The 14,895-nt window shown below is 39.3% G+C and overlaps 1 protein-coding gene across 1 annotated transcript in view; it reads left to right on the plus strand.

Moving 5' to 3' along the window:
• Positions 1-14,895, plus strand: part of CNTNAP2 (contactin associated protein 2) — a 2,991,056-nt gene that overhangs the window by 1,579,145 nt on the left and 1,397,016 nt on the right. The window lies entirely within an intron of this gene.

Below are 14,895 nucleotides of genomic sequence, written 5' to 3' on the forward strand. Positions count from 1 at the left end.
TATTTTTGGTAGAGTAACTTTTCCCCAAAACTGTTCTTTTATCTTTTTATCACATGCTCCTGCCATATTAATTTCCTTGTAATATTCATACATTGCCTGTCTTATATATATAATACTTATATTTTTCTTATTGTTAAAGTGTTGCATAGTTTAAAATGTCTCAGATACAGTGCAATGGGTGTTTTGCACTTTTTAATTGTGCTACTTTTTGGAGATTTAGGGGCTGTCCAGTTTGTAAGCAGTTTTTCCTCTTAAGGGAGGAAATAACTAAACTTCAAGCTAAGGTAAGTAACATACCTGTTACCTCTACAATGCTGCCTCAGAAAGAAGCCCCTCTACCCCAGAGATCAGCAAGGAGAGGCAGATGGATCACTGTAGGCTCTGGAAGAATTAGAACAGTAGACCAGAAGCATTGCCCACAACCTCTGCCATTGCAAAACTCCTATGCTGCTCTTGCCGAATACACTTGTGATGAGGAGATTGCTGTTTCTGAGCCCTCTGAAGCTGTAACAGGTAATTTAAATCTATTGTTACCTGATTCTCCAGGTAACATAACACGAAAGAACTGCAGATGTGTTTTTGAGAAAAAGACTGTTAGTGGGTGACTCTATTTTGAGGAATGTGTATTTAGGTGAAAGTAAAGGAGAAGCAAGGGAGGTTAGATGTCTTCCAGGAGCTACTGCTCACAGGGATAAGAATCGTATTTTGAGAATTGTTAAGGCAGCAGGAAAGGGAAGTGAGTTAGATGTGATTGTTCATTTAGGAACAAATGATCTGGCTAGTAATCATGTTGCTGCTGTTCAGAAAGAGTTTTGTGACCTAGGTAATCATTTAGAGACTGTGGCATCAACTCTATCATTTTCTGCTATTTTACCTGTGTATGGCCAGGAAGCAGGAAAGATGGAGCGGATAACAACATTTAATTCTTGGTTAGATAAGTGGTGCAGGGAACGAGGATTTGGTTTTATTGGCCATTATAGCTCTGTTTGGAAAGATACTAGGTTATTTAGGAGAGATGGCTTGCATTTGGATGCTAAAGGAACAGAGTATCTGGGAGAGGAGTTAAAATACTTTATTAGAAATCATTTAACCTAATAAAGGGGGGTAGCATTAATATATCCACCTGCCCCCCACAGCATGCCAAAACTGTTAGTCCAAGTAACAATTCTAGAAATTCTAGTAGAAAAATTCTTCATGCCATGAGCATAAATGCTCGCAGCTTAGGAAATAAATTACCTGAACTCATTTCAATAATGACTAGGGACAACTTGGATTTAGTAGCTATAACAGAAACATGGTACAATGATTTGCATGACTGGGACATAGTCATACCTGGATACAGGTTATTTAAAAAGAACAGAGTAGGAAAGAAAGGTGGAGGAGTTGCTTTGTATGTAAATGAAAATATAAAGGTTACTGAAATTGTAGGAACAAATGATGAGGTGGAAAGTATTTGGGTGACTTTGGAAATTGGAGATAAAAATGTTTTTAGAATAGGGTTTGTATATAGGCCTCCATTGCAGGATGAAAAACTGGACAATCTGTTATTAGAAGAAATAACCAAAATGACCATAAAGGGTAATGTTATAGTACTGGGGGACTTTAATTTGCCAGATATAGACTGGAAGATTCCGTCTGCTAGATCGGCTAGAAGCAGGTATATTCTTGAATCTCTGCTAGGGGAATCACTTGAGCAATTAGTCAAGGAACCAACTCGTAAGGAAGCTATATTAGATCTAATATTTACAAACAGTGATACAGTTTCAGATGTGTCTGTAGGTGAGAACTTAGGATCCAGTGATCATCAATCTGTTTGGTTTAGTATTCATGTGCAGGAACTGTCCACCCAGACTAAAACAAAAATTTTAGACTTTAGGACGGCAGATGTTTCATTAATGGGAGAATACCTAAAAAACTATTTAAAGGGGAAAACTCTTATTACAGGGGTTCAAGAACAGTGGGAATTTGTGAAAGGTGCCATTTTAGATGCAACCGCACACTGAATTAGACATGTCTGTAAAAGTAAAAGAAAGCGGAAACCAATTTGGTTTTCAAAAGAAGTAGCACATGCTGTAAAGACAAAAAAGATAGCTTATAAAAATTACAGACACACACAAGCAGATGATGATATGAAAATATGGAGACTCCAACAAAAAAAGACTAAGCAGTTAATTAGGAAGGTTAAAGCTCATGCAGAAGAGAAGATAGCAAAGTCAGTGAAACATGGGGACAAAAGATTCTTTAGATATATCAGTGAAAGAAGAAAAAATAAGGTAGGAATAGTAAAATTGAAATCAGTTGATGGTAGAATAATAGCAGGAGATAAGCAGATTGCAGACTGTCTCAATGATTACTTCTGTTCTGTTTTCACAAAAGATTGTGAAGATACAATGTCTACATTAAGGGATGCTACGAAAAATAGAAACAAGCTTAACAGTAATCTTTTTACAGAGGATGAGGTTTTGTTAGCATTATCAAAAATAAATGTTACAAAGGCAGTGGGTCCTGATAATATTCATCCAAGGGTTTTAAAAGAACTTTGATCAGTGCTAACTGTCCCATTAACTGATCTGTTTAATCAGTCACTATTAACAGGAGCTGTCCCAGATGATTGGAGAATAGCAAATGTAATACCTCTTCATAAAAAGGGTAGTAGAGAAGAATCTGGCAACTACAGGCCAGTTAGTTTAACTTCAGTAGTAGGGAAATTAATGGAAAGCCTCTTAAAAGAAAGAATTATGACTTACATAAAGACAAACAATTTAGAGGACCAAAATCAGCATGGTTTTACTTCAGGGAGATCATGTCAGACTAATCTAATTGACTTATTTGATTATGTAACAAAAGTATTAGACAAGGGTGGAGCAGTTGATGTAGCATAGCTAGATTTCAGCAAAGCATTTGACACCGTCCCACACAATAAACTTATTAACAAACTATATCTCCTTGGTCTAGATTCAAAAATTGTGAACTGGGTGGAATGCTGGCTTAAGGACAGAAAACAAAGTGTCTTAGTAAATGGAGTTCATTCAGCAGAGGGGGCTGTTACTAGTGGTGTTCCTCAGGGGTCAGTTCTGGGGCCTGTTTTGTTTAACATATTTATCTGTGATATCAGCAAAGGGCTACAGGGGAAAGTATGTCTCTTTGCAGATGATACAAAAATTTGCAACAGAGTGGATGTTCCAGGGGGGGTAGACAAAATGAGAAGTGATATACAACAATTGGAGGATTGGACAAACGACTGGGATCTAAAGTTTAACACAGCAAAGTGTAAAATAATGCATTTAGGGAAGAAAAATCCAAATGTTAATTACAGACTGAATGACACTTTACTGACTGTTACAGATGAGGAACAGGACTTGGGAATTATTATTTCAGATGATTTAAAACTTAGTAAACAATGTAGTAATGCAGCGAGTAAGGCTGGCAGAATGCTTGGATGTATTGGTAGAGGTATTTGCAGCAGAAATAGTAAGGTTCTTATGCCACTTTATAGATCATTAGTTAGGCCTCATCTTGAGTATTGTGTGCAGTTCTGGAGGCCATATCTTCAGAAGGATATTAACAAACTTGAATCTGTGCAAAGGAGGGCTACCAAAATGGTACAAGGTCTAAAAAATAAAACTTACCAAGATAGGCTCAATGACCTAAATATGTATAGCTTAGAGGAGAGAAGGGAAAGAGGTGATATGATAGCAACTTTCAAGTAAATTAAAGGGTTTAGTAAAACTGAGGCTGTGGGTATTTTACATAAAATGGAAAATTCAAGAACAAGGGGTCATGAGCTCAAGCTAAAGGGTAGTAGATTCAGGAGTAATTTGAGGAAGCACTTCTTCAGAAAGAGTGATTGATTTATGGAATAAACTTCCTCAAGAGGTAATAGCAACAAACACTGTGGGGGACTTTAAAAATGCATGGGACAAGCATAAGGCTATCCTACGAACTAGATAAGTTTATACTGTTAGGTAAGGTCGGGCAGACTTGCTGGGCCTATGGCTCTTATCTGCCGTCAATATCTATGTTTCTATGTTTAATACCTATTTAAAACCAAATACAAACTTACCTGTAAAATAAAACCTAAGCTAGCTACAAAATAACTAATAGTAAGTTTGTATTTATTTTAACTAGGTAAACTAGTTAGTAAATAGTTATTAACTATTTAATAACTACCTAGCTAAAATAAATACAAAGTTACCTGTAAAATAAAACCTAACCTGCCTTACACTTAAAGCTAACATTACAATAAAATAAATTAAATTAATAAAATACAATTATCTAAATTGCAAACAAAATAAACACTAAATTACACAAAATAAAAAACAAATTATCAAAAAATAAAAAGAATTACACCTAATCTAATAGCCCTATCAGAAAGAAATCAGCTCTTTTACCTGTAATAAAAAATACAAACAACCCCCCAACAGTAAAACCCACCACCCACACAACCAAACCCCCCAAATAAAAACAAAGGGCATTTGGATTGGCATAGCCCTTAAAAGGGCATTTAGCTCTTTAACTGCCCAAACCCTAAGATAAAAATAAAACTCATCCAATAAACCCTTAAAAAAAACTAACACTAACCCCCGACGATCCACTTTCAGTTTTCGAAGACTGGACATCCATCCTCATCCAGGTGGCAGAAATCTTCATCCAAGCGGGCCGAAGTCCTCATCGAAGCCGGCAGAAGTCTTCATCCAGATGTCATCTTCTATTTTCATCCATTCGGTGCAGAGCGGGTCCATCTTCAAGACATCTGGCGTGGAGCATCCTCTTCTTCTGATAAACCCTAAGTCTAAACACCCCTAAACTGCCGCCCCCGATATCGCCGCCACCTACATACAGTTATTAACCCCTAATCTGCTGCCCCCAATATCGCCGCCACCTACATACGGTTATTAACCCCTAATCTGTCTCCCCCAATATCTCCGCTACCTACATACATTTATTAACCCTTAATCTGCCATGTCACCGCCACTATACTAAAGTTATTAACCCCTAAACCTCTGGCCTCCCACCACTAAATAAATCCATTAACCGATAAACCTAGCCCTAACCCTAACGTAACCCTAAGCCTAACACCCCCTAACTTTAACATAATTAAAATAATCTAAACTAAAGTTACAATTATTAACTAAATAATAACTATTTTAAGATAAATACAAACTTACCTGTAAAATAAAACCTAAGCTAGCTACAATATTACTAATAGTTATATTGTAGCTAACTTAGGTTTTATTTTTATTTCACAGGTAAGTTTGTATTTATTTTAACTAGGTAGATTAGTTAGTAAATAGTTATTAACTTTTTACTAACTACCTAGTTAAAATAAATACAAACTTACCTATGAAATAAAACCTAACCTGCCTTACACTAAAACCTAACATTACAAAAAAAAAAAATACTAAAATTGCTAAAAATAAAAATAACTAAATTACATAAAAAACAAACACTAAATTACAAAATATAAGAAACAAATGATCAAAAAAAAAAAAGAATTACACCTAATCTAAAAGCCCTATCAAAATAAAAAATCCCCCCAAAATAAAAAAAAACCTAGCTTACAATAAACTACCAATGTCCCTTAAAAGGGTCTTTTGTGGGGCATTGCCCCAAAGATGACAGCTCTTTTATTTGTAAAAAAAAATACAAACACCTCCCCAACAGTAAAACCCACCACCCCCACAACCAACCCCCCCAAATAAAATAACTATCTAAAAAAACCTAAGCTCCCAATTTCCCTGGGCATTTGTATGGATATTGCCCTTAAAAGGGCATTTAGCTCTTTTACATGCCCAGACCCCAAACTAAAAATTAAACCCACCCTAAAAACCCTTAAAAAAAACTAACACTAACCCCTAACCATCCACTTACAGTTCTTGAAGTCCTGCTTGAAGGATCCATCCAGCCGGCAAAGTCATCATCCATGCAGAAAGAAGTCTTCATCCAGACGGGCTCTTCCATCTTCATTCAGCCGGCGAAGTCCTCATCCAGGCGGCAAGAAGTCTTCATCCAGAATCATCTTCTATCTTCAACCATCTGGCGCGGAGCCATCCTGAAGAAATCCGGCACGGAGCATCCTCTTCATATGGTCGCCGTCGTAAACTGGAACTTCAATGCAAGTGCCGTCATCCAAGATGGCGTTCCTTGCATTCCTATTGGCTGAAAGGTTTCAATCAGCCAATAGGATTAGAGCTGCTAAAATGAGAGCTCAATCCTATTGGCTGATTGGAACAGCCAATATGATTTTAGCAACTCTAATCCTATTGGCTGATTGGAACAGCCAATAGGATTTTAGCAGCTCTAATCCTATTGGCTGATTGAAATCTTTCAGCCAATAGGAATGCAAGGGACGCCCTCTTGGATGACGTCACTTGCATTGAAGTTCCAGTTTACTATGGCGACCATATGAAGAGGATGCTCCGTGCTGGATGTCTTCAGGATGGACCCGCTCTGCGCCAGATTTATGAAGATAAAAGATGCCGTCTGGATGAAGACTTCTTGCCGCCTGGATGAGGACTTCACCGGCTGTAGGAAGATTGAAGAGGCTGCCTGGATGAAGACTTCTTGCCGCATGGATGATGACTTTGCCGGCTGAATGGGTCCTTTAAATGCGACTTCAAGAAAAGTGGATCGTCGGGGTTAGTGGTTTTTTTAAGGGTTTTTTTGTTGGGTTTTATTTTTAGTTTAGGGTCTGGGCATGTAAAAGAGCTAAATGCCCTTTTAAGGGCAATGCCCATACAAATGCAATGGAGAGCTTAGTTTTTTTTAGAGTATTTGGGGGGTTGGTTGTGGGGGTGGGTTTTACTGTTGGGGGGGTGTTTGTATTTTTTTTACAGGTAAAAGAGCTGTTATCTTTGGGGTAATGCCCCACAAAAGGCCCTTTTAAGGGCCATTGGTAGTTTATTGTAGGCTAGGTTTTTATTTTTATTTTGGGCGGCTTTTTTATTTTGATAGGGCTATTAGTATAGGTGTAATTCTTTTTTATTTTTGATAATTTGTTTCTTATTTTTCGTAATTTAGTGGGGGGTTTTTGTAATTTAGTTATTTTATTTTTTTTGTAATTAGATACTTTTTGTAATTTTTAGAGTAGTGTTAGGATTTTTGTAATGTGTAGTTTAGTTTAATTTAATTGGTAGTTAGTTTAATTGTAGTTTAATAATCTTAGTTTAATTGTTAGTTTACAATTAATTTATTTAATTTGACAGGTAAGTTTTAATTTAATTTAAGATTGTAATTTTAATATAAAGTTAGGGGGGCGTTAGGTTTAGGGGTTAATAGTTTATTTAGTATATTTCATTGTGGGGGGCTTTCGGTTTAGGGGTTAATAGTTTATTTTAGTATATTTCGTTGTGGGGGCTTTCGGTTTAGAGGTTAATAGTTTAAGTATATTTTGTTGTGGGGGCTTGCAGTTTAGGGGTTAATAGGTTTATTATAGTGGTGTGGGCGGACGGCAGATTAGGGGTTAATTATATTTAAATAGTGTTTGTGATGCTGGAGGGCGGCAGTTTACGGGTTAATAGGTTTATTATATTGGTGATTATGTCAGGGAGCGGTGGAATAGGGGTTAATACATTTTAATAGTGGCGGCGATGTCCGGAGCGGCAGATTAGGGGTTAATAAATGTATTATAGTGTTTGCGATGTGGGAGGGCCTCGGTTTAGCAGTTAATAGGTAGTTTATGGGTGTTAGTGTACTTTTAGTGTACACTTTAGTTATGAGTTTCATGGTACATCTTTGTAACGTAAAACTCATAACTACTGACTTTAGATGGTGGTACGGATCTTGTGGTTATAGAGTGTACCGCTCACTTTTTGGCCTCCCAGGCAAACTCGTAATACTGGCGCTATTGGAGTCCCATTGAAAAAGGACTTTTTTAAAAGTGCGGTACTGACTTTGCGTGACTGGCTAAAAGGTGTGCGATACACCTATACCAACAAAACTTGTAATGGCAGCGTTAGGGAAAATGAAGTGTTATGGGCCATAACGCTGCTTTTTCACTCATAACGCCAAACTCGTAATCTAGCTGAAACTTAGTATATAATAACTGAAAGGATCATGGCAATTACTAAACATTTTAATGCAATTAATAGAATATATTAAATAAAGCAGCCAGGGCTTTAAGTTATTTGAAATTTAAATGTATCTGAGAAAGAAATAATAATTTTTCAAAATATGTAAATGGAAATTCTGACACCTTAAAAATGAGTGCTCAGTTAGTTTAAAGCACTGGCTATTGCAACCAGTCTAGCAGAACTGTTTTAAGTAAAAATGTGTCTGCATGTTTGTTCAATTCATTATTTCTGCTGTGCATTGTTTTCTCTGATACACACTGTGAATATTTCTCCTCACAATGATAATTTTTCCAGGAACAGGAAAATGAAAAGTTATTCTTTACACTTTTCTGCATAACATTAGCATTTCATATTCTCCTGGCCCTTAAAAATGATCACTATAGGTACATAACAAAGATTTGTTTTCTTTGTGATAGAACAACATTAAAACACATATTCCCTCAGTTTAGCGGACATCGGAGCCCTCTGCTAAACAACAAATACTCCCATGATGCACTCTGGCTTAGCAGGTCAAGCCATCAGATTAGTTTAATTTTATTTAAGGTATCCTCTTTCTCCTGTTAAGTGTGGTCAGTCCACGGGTCATCATTACTTCTGGGATATTATCTCCTCCCCTACAGGAAGTGCAAGAGGATTCACCCAGCAGAGCTGCTATATAGCTCCTCCCCTCTACGTCACCTCCAGTCATTCTCTTGCACCCAACGAATAGATAGGATGTGTGAGAGGACTGTGGTGATTTAATTAGTATTATTACCTTCAATCAAAAGTTTGTTATTTTATAATAGCACCGGAGTGTGTTATTCATTCTCTGGTAGAATTTGAAGAAGAATCTACCTGAGTTTTTTCTATGATTTTAGCCGGAGTAGTTAAGATCATATTGCTGTTTCTCGGCCATCTGAGGAGAGGTAAACTTCAGATCAGGGGACAGCGGGCAGATTAATCTGCAAAGAGGTATGTAGCAGTTTGTTATTTTCTGACATGGAATTGATGAGAAAATCCTGCCATACCATTATAATGTAAACTCAGCCTTAAATGCAGTAGATGTAGCTGGTATCAGGCTGTCATGTATGTATATTTTACACTTCAGTATTCTGGGGAATGGTACTTCACTGGTTTTATACTGTATGCATAGATTTTACCTAATTTGCAGGGACTTGCAATAGGTTTTAAATAACAATTGATTTATTGAGGTTAAACGTTTTTTTGCTGGCATGTAAAAACGTTTATTTCTCTGAGGTACTGGGTGAAAAAATGTTGTGGGCACTATTTTTTCCACTTGGCAATAGTTTTGTTTAATCTAAAGCAGTTCACTGATCTCTCTCACTGTTATGTGTGAGGGGGAGGGGCCATTTTTGGCGCTTTTACTACGCATCAAAAAATTCAGTCAGAGGTTAATTTTCTTCCTGCATGATCCGGTTCATCTCTTCAGAACTCAGGGATCTTCAAAGCCTTTTTTTGAGGGAGGTAATCATCACAGCAGAGCTGTGAAGAGTGTAGCTTACTGTGATAAAAAAAAAAAAAAAAAAAAAAAACGTTTATTTGTGTATTTTTTTCTGCTGACAGGGTTAGTTATCCTTTGCTAATGGGAACAATCCTTTGCTAAAATTGTATATTTCTTACAAAGATTTGATGCTATAACTTAATTATTTTCAACTGTCATAATTTTTTCTGTGCTTCTTATAGGCACAGTTCGTTTTCATACAATTGTAAATTACTTGAAAAAGCATTTCCAAGTTGCTAGTTAATTGCTAGTGTGTTAAACATGTCTGATTCAGAGGAAGATACATGTGTTATATGTACTAATGCCAAAGTGGAGCCCAATAGAAGTTTATGTACTAACTGTATTGATGCTACTTTAAATAAAAGTCAATCTGTACAAATTGAACATATTTCACCAGACAACGAGGGGAGAGTTATGCCGACTAACTCGCCTCACGTGTCAGTACCTGCATCTCCCGCTCGGGAGGTGCGTGATATTGTAGCGCCGAGTACATCTGGGCGGCCATTTCAAATCACATTACAGGATATGGCTACTGTTATGACTGAAGTTTTGGCTAAATTACCAGAACTTAGAGGCAAGCGTGATCACTCTGGGGTGAGAACAGAGTGCGCTGATAATATTAGGGCCATGTCAGACACTGCGTCACAGGCGGCAGAACATGAGGACGGAGAACTTCATTCTGTGGGTGACGGTTCTGATCCAAATAGATTGGATTCAGATATTTCAAATTTTAAATTTAAGCTGGAAAACCTCCGTGTATTACTAGGGGAGGTGTTAGCGGCTCTGAATGATTGTAACACAGTTGCAATACCAGAAAAAATGTGTAGGTTGGATAAATATTTTGCGGTACCGGCGAGTACTGATGTTTTTCCTATACCTAAGAGACTTACTGAAATTTTTACTAAGGAGTGGGATAGACCCGGTGTGCCGTTCTCACCCCCTCCGATATTTAGAAAAATGTTTCCAATAGACGCCACCACACGGGACTTATGGCAAACGGTCCCTAAGGTGGAGGGAGCAGTTTCTACTTTAGCTAAGCGTACCACTATCCCGGTGGAGGATAGCTGTGCCTTTTCAGATCCAATGGATAAAAAATTAGAGGGTTACCTTAAGAAAATGTTTGTTCAACAAGGTTTTATATTGCAACCTCTTGCATGTATTGCGCCTGTCACGGCTGCAGCAGCATTTTGGTTTGAGTCTCTGGAAGAGACACTTCAATCATCTACACTAGATGAGATTACAGACAAACTTAAAGCCCTTAAGTTAGCTAACTCATTTATTTCAGATGCCGTAGTACATTTAACTAAACTTACGGCTAAGAATTCCGGATTTGCCATTCAGGCACGCAGAGCACTGTGGCTAAAATCCTGGTCAGCTGATGTTACTTCTAAATCCAAATTGCTTAATATACCTTTCAAAGGGCAAACCTTATTCGGGCCCGGGTTGAAGGAGATTATCGCTGACATTACAGGAGGTAAAGGCCATGCCCTGCCTCAGGACAAAGCCAAACCTAGGGCTAGACAGTCTAATTTTCGTTCCTTTCGTAATTTCAAAGCAGGAACAGCATCAACCTCCTCTGCACCAAAACAGGAAGGAGCTGTTGCTCGCTACAGACAAGGCTGGAAACCTAACCAGTCCTGGAACAAGGGCAAGCAGGCCAGGAAACCTGCTGCTGCCCCTAAGACAGCATGAATCGAGGGCCCCCGATCCGGGAACGGATCTAGTGGGGGGCAGACTTTCTCTCTTCGCCCAGGCTTGGGCAAGAGATGTTCAGGATCCCTGGGCGTTAGAGATCATATCTCAGGGATACCTTCTGGACTTCAAATCCTCTCCCCCAAGAGGGAGATTTCATCTGTCAAGGTTATCAACAAACCAAATAAAGAAAGAAGCGTTCCTACGCTGCGTACAAGATCTTTTATTAATGGGAGTGATCCATCCAGTTCCGCGGTCGGAACAAGGACAAGGGTTTTACTCAAATCTGTTTGTAGTTCCCAAAAAAGAGGGAACTTTCAGGCCAATCTTGGATTTAAAGATCCTAAACAAATTCTTAAGAGTTCCATCGTTCAAGATGGAAACGATTCGAACAATTTTGCCCATGATCCAAGAGGGTCAGTACATGACCACAGTGGATTTAAAGGATGCTTACCTTCACATACCGATTCACAGAAATCATTACCGGTATCTAAGGTTTGCCTTTCTAGACAGGCATTACCAGTTTGTAGCTCTTCCATTCGGACTGGCTACGGCTCCAAGAATCTTCACAAAGGTTCTGGGTACTCTTCTGGCGGTACTAAGACCGCGAGGAATTTCGGTAGCTCCGTACCTAGACGACATTCTGATACAAGCTTCAAGCTTTCAAACTGCCAAGTCTCATACAGAGTTAGTACTGGCATTTCTAAGGTCGCATGGATGGAAGGTGAACGAAAAGAAGAGTTCTCTCTTTCCACTCACAAGAGTTCCCTTCTTGGGGACTCTGATAGATTCTGTAGAAATGAAGATTTACCTGACAGAAGACAGGTTAACAAAGCTTCAAAATGCATGCCGGGTCCTTCATTCCATTCAACACCCGTCAGTAGCTCAATGCATGGAGGTGATCGGCTTAATGGTAGCGGCAATGGACGTAGTACCTTTTGCACGCCTACATCTCAGACCGCTGCAATTGTGCATGCTAAGTCAGTGGAATGGGGATTACTCAGATTTGTCCCCCACTCTGAATCTGAATCAAGAGACCAGAAATTCTCTTCTATGGTGGCTTTATCGGCCACACCTGTCCAGGGGGATGCCATTCAGCAGGCCAGACTGGACAATTGTAACAACAGACGCCAGCCTACTAGGTTGGGGCGCTGTCTGGAATTCTCTGAAGGCTCAGGGACTATGGAATCAGGAGGAGAGTCTCCTTCCAATAAACATTCTGGAATTGAGAGCAGTTCTCAATGCCCTTCTGGCTTGGCCCCAGTTAACAACTCGGGGGTTCATCAGGTTTCAGTCGGACAACATCACGACTGTAGCTTACATCAACCATCAGGGAGGGACAAGAAGCTCCCTAGCAATGATGGAAGTATCAAAGATAATTCGCTGGGCAGAGTCTCACTCTTGCCACCTGTCTGCAATCCACATCCCGGGAGTGGAGAACTGGGAGGCGGATTTCTTAAGTCGTCAGACTTTTCATCCGGGGGAGTGGGAACTTCATCCGGAGGTCTTTGCCCAGATACTTCGACGTTGGGGCAAACCAGAGATAGATCTCATGGCGTCTCGTCAGAACGCCAAGCTTCCTCGCTACGGGTCCAGATCCAGGGATCCGGGAGCGGTTCTGATAGATGCTTTGACAGCACCTTGGACCTTCGGGATGGCTTATGTGTTTCCACCCTTCCCGATGCTTCCTCGATTGATTGCCAGAATCAAACAGGAGAGAGCATCAGTGATTCTAATAGCACCTGCATGGCCACGCAGGACTTGGTATGCAGATCTAGTGGACATGTCATCCTGTCCGCCTTGGTCTCTACTTCTGATCCAGGGTCCATTCAAACATCAAAATCTAACTTCTCTGAAGCTGACTGCTTGGAAATTGAACGCTTGATTTTATCAAAACGTGGGTTTTCTGAGCCAGTTATTGATACCTTAATACAGGCTAGGAAGCCTGTTACCAGAAGGATTTACCATAAAATATGGCGTAAATACTTATATTGGTGCGAATCCAAGAGTTACTCATGGAGTAAGGTTAGGATTCCAAGGATATTGTCTTTTCTACAAGAGGGTTTAGAAAAGGGGTTATCCGCTAGTTCTTTAAAGGGACAGATTTCAGCTCTGTCCATTCTTTTACACAAACGTCTGTCAGAAGTTCCGGACGTTCAAGCTTTTTGTCAGGCTTTAGCTAGGATCAAGCCTGTGTTTAAAACTGTTGCTCCGCCATGGAGTTTGAACTTAGTTCTTAATGTTTTACAGGGTGTTCCGTTTGAACCCCTTCATTCCATTGATATCAAGTTGTTATCTTGGAAAGTTCTATTTTTAATGGCTATTTCCTCGGCTCGAAGAGTCTCTGAGTTATCTGCCTTACATTGTGATTCTCCTTATCTGATTTTTCATTCAGACAAGGTAGTTCTGCGTACTAAACCTGGGTTCCTACCTAAGGTGGTCACTAACAGGAATATCAATCAAGAGATTGTTGTTCCATCTTTGTGTCCTAATCCTTCCTCGAAGAAGGAACGTCTGCTACACAATCTAGATGTAGTCCGTGCCCTGAAATTTTATCTACAGGCAACTAAGGAGTTTCGTCAAACGTCTTCCCTGTTTGTCGTTTATTCTGGCCAGAGGAGAGGTCAAAAAGCTTCGGCTACCTCTCTCTCTTTTTGGCTTCGTAGCATAATATGATTAGCCTATGAGACTGCTGGACAGCAGCCTCCTGAAAGAATTACAGCTCATTCTACTAGAGCTGTGGCTTCCACTTGGGCCTTTAAGAATGAGGCTTCTGTTGAACAGATTTGCAAGGCTGCAACTTGGTCTTCTCTTCATACTTTTTCCAAATTTTACAAATTTGACACTTTTGCTTCTTCGGAGGCTGTTTTTGGGAGAAAGGTTCTTCAGGCAGTGGTTCCCTTCGTATAAAGAGCTGCCTGTCCCTCCCGTCATCCGTGTACTTTTGCTTTGGTATTGGTATCCCAGAAGTAATGATGACCCGTGGACTGACCACACTTAACAGGAGAAAACAAAATTTATGCTTACCTGATAAATTAATTTCTCCTGTAGTGTGGTCAGTCCACGGCCCGCCCTGTTCTTTATGGCAGGCTAAAAAATTTTTTGGATTATACTCCAGTCACCACTACACCCTTGGGCTTCTCCTTTCTCGTTGGTCCTTTGGTCGAATGACTGGAGGTGACGTAGAGGGGAGGAGCTATATAGCAGCTCTGCTGGGTGAATCCTCTTGCACTTCCTGTAGGGGAGGAGATAATATCCCAGAAGTAATGAAGACCCGTGGACTGACCACACTACAGGAGAAATGAATTTATCAGGTAAGCATAAATTTTGTTTTTATTAAACAGCAAATTATTTTTCCGAACTCAAAATGCTCCATTTGACAAAATGAAAGAGACCCAAAATTATTGTATAATAATATTTTTTTAGTGCATGCTGCAGTTTTCTTTTTTCATGTCATTAGAAGAACATGGTGCATCAATGGATGAAATTCATTATTATTATTATTAGCAGGTATTTGTAGAACGTCAACAGATTCCGCAGTGCTATAAGCATAGGCGGTATACAAGATAACATTTACAGGGATCAAATGGATAGAGGGCCCTGCCGAGAGTTGCACTGTTGTAGTTGGCT

The sequence above is a fragment of the Bombina bombina genome, chromosome 5 (assembly GCF_027579735.1).
Source record: "Bombina bombina isolate aBomBom1 chromosome 5, aBomBom1.pri, whole genome shotgun sequence".
Taxonomy (NCBI): Eukaryota; Metazoa; Chordata; class Amphibia; order Anura; family Bombinatoridae; genus Bombina; species Bombina bombina.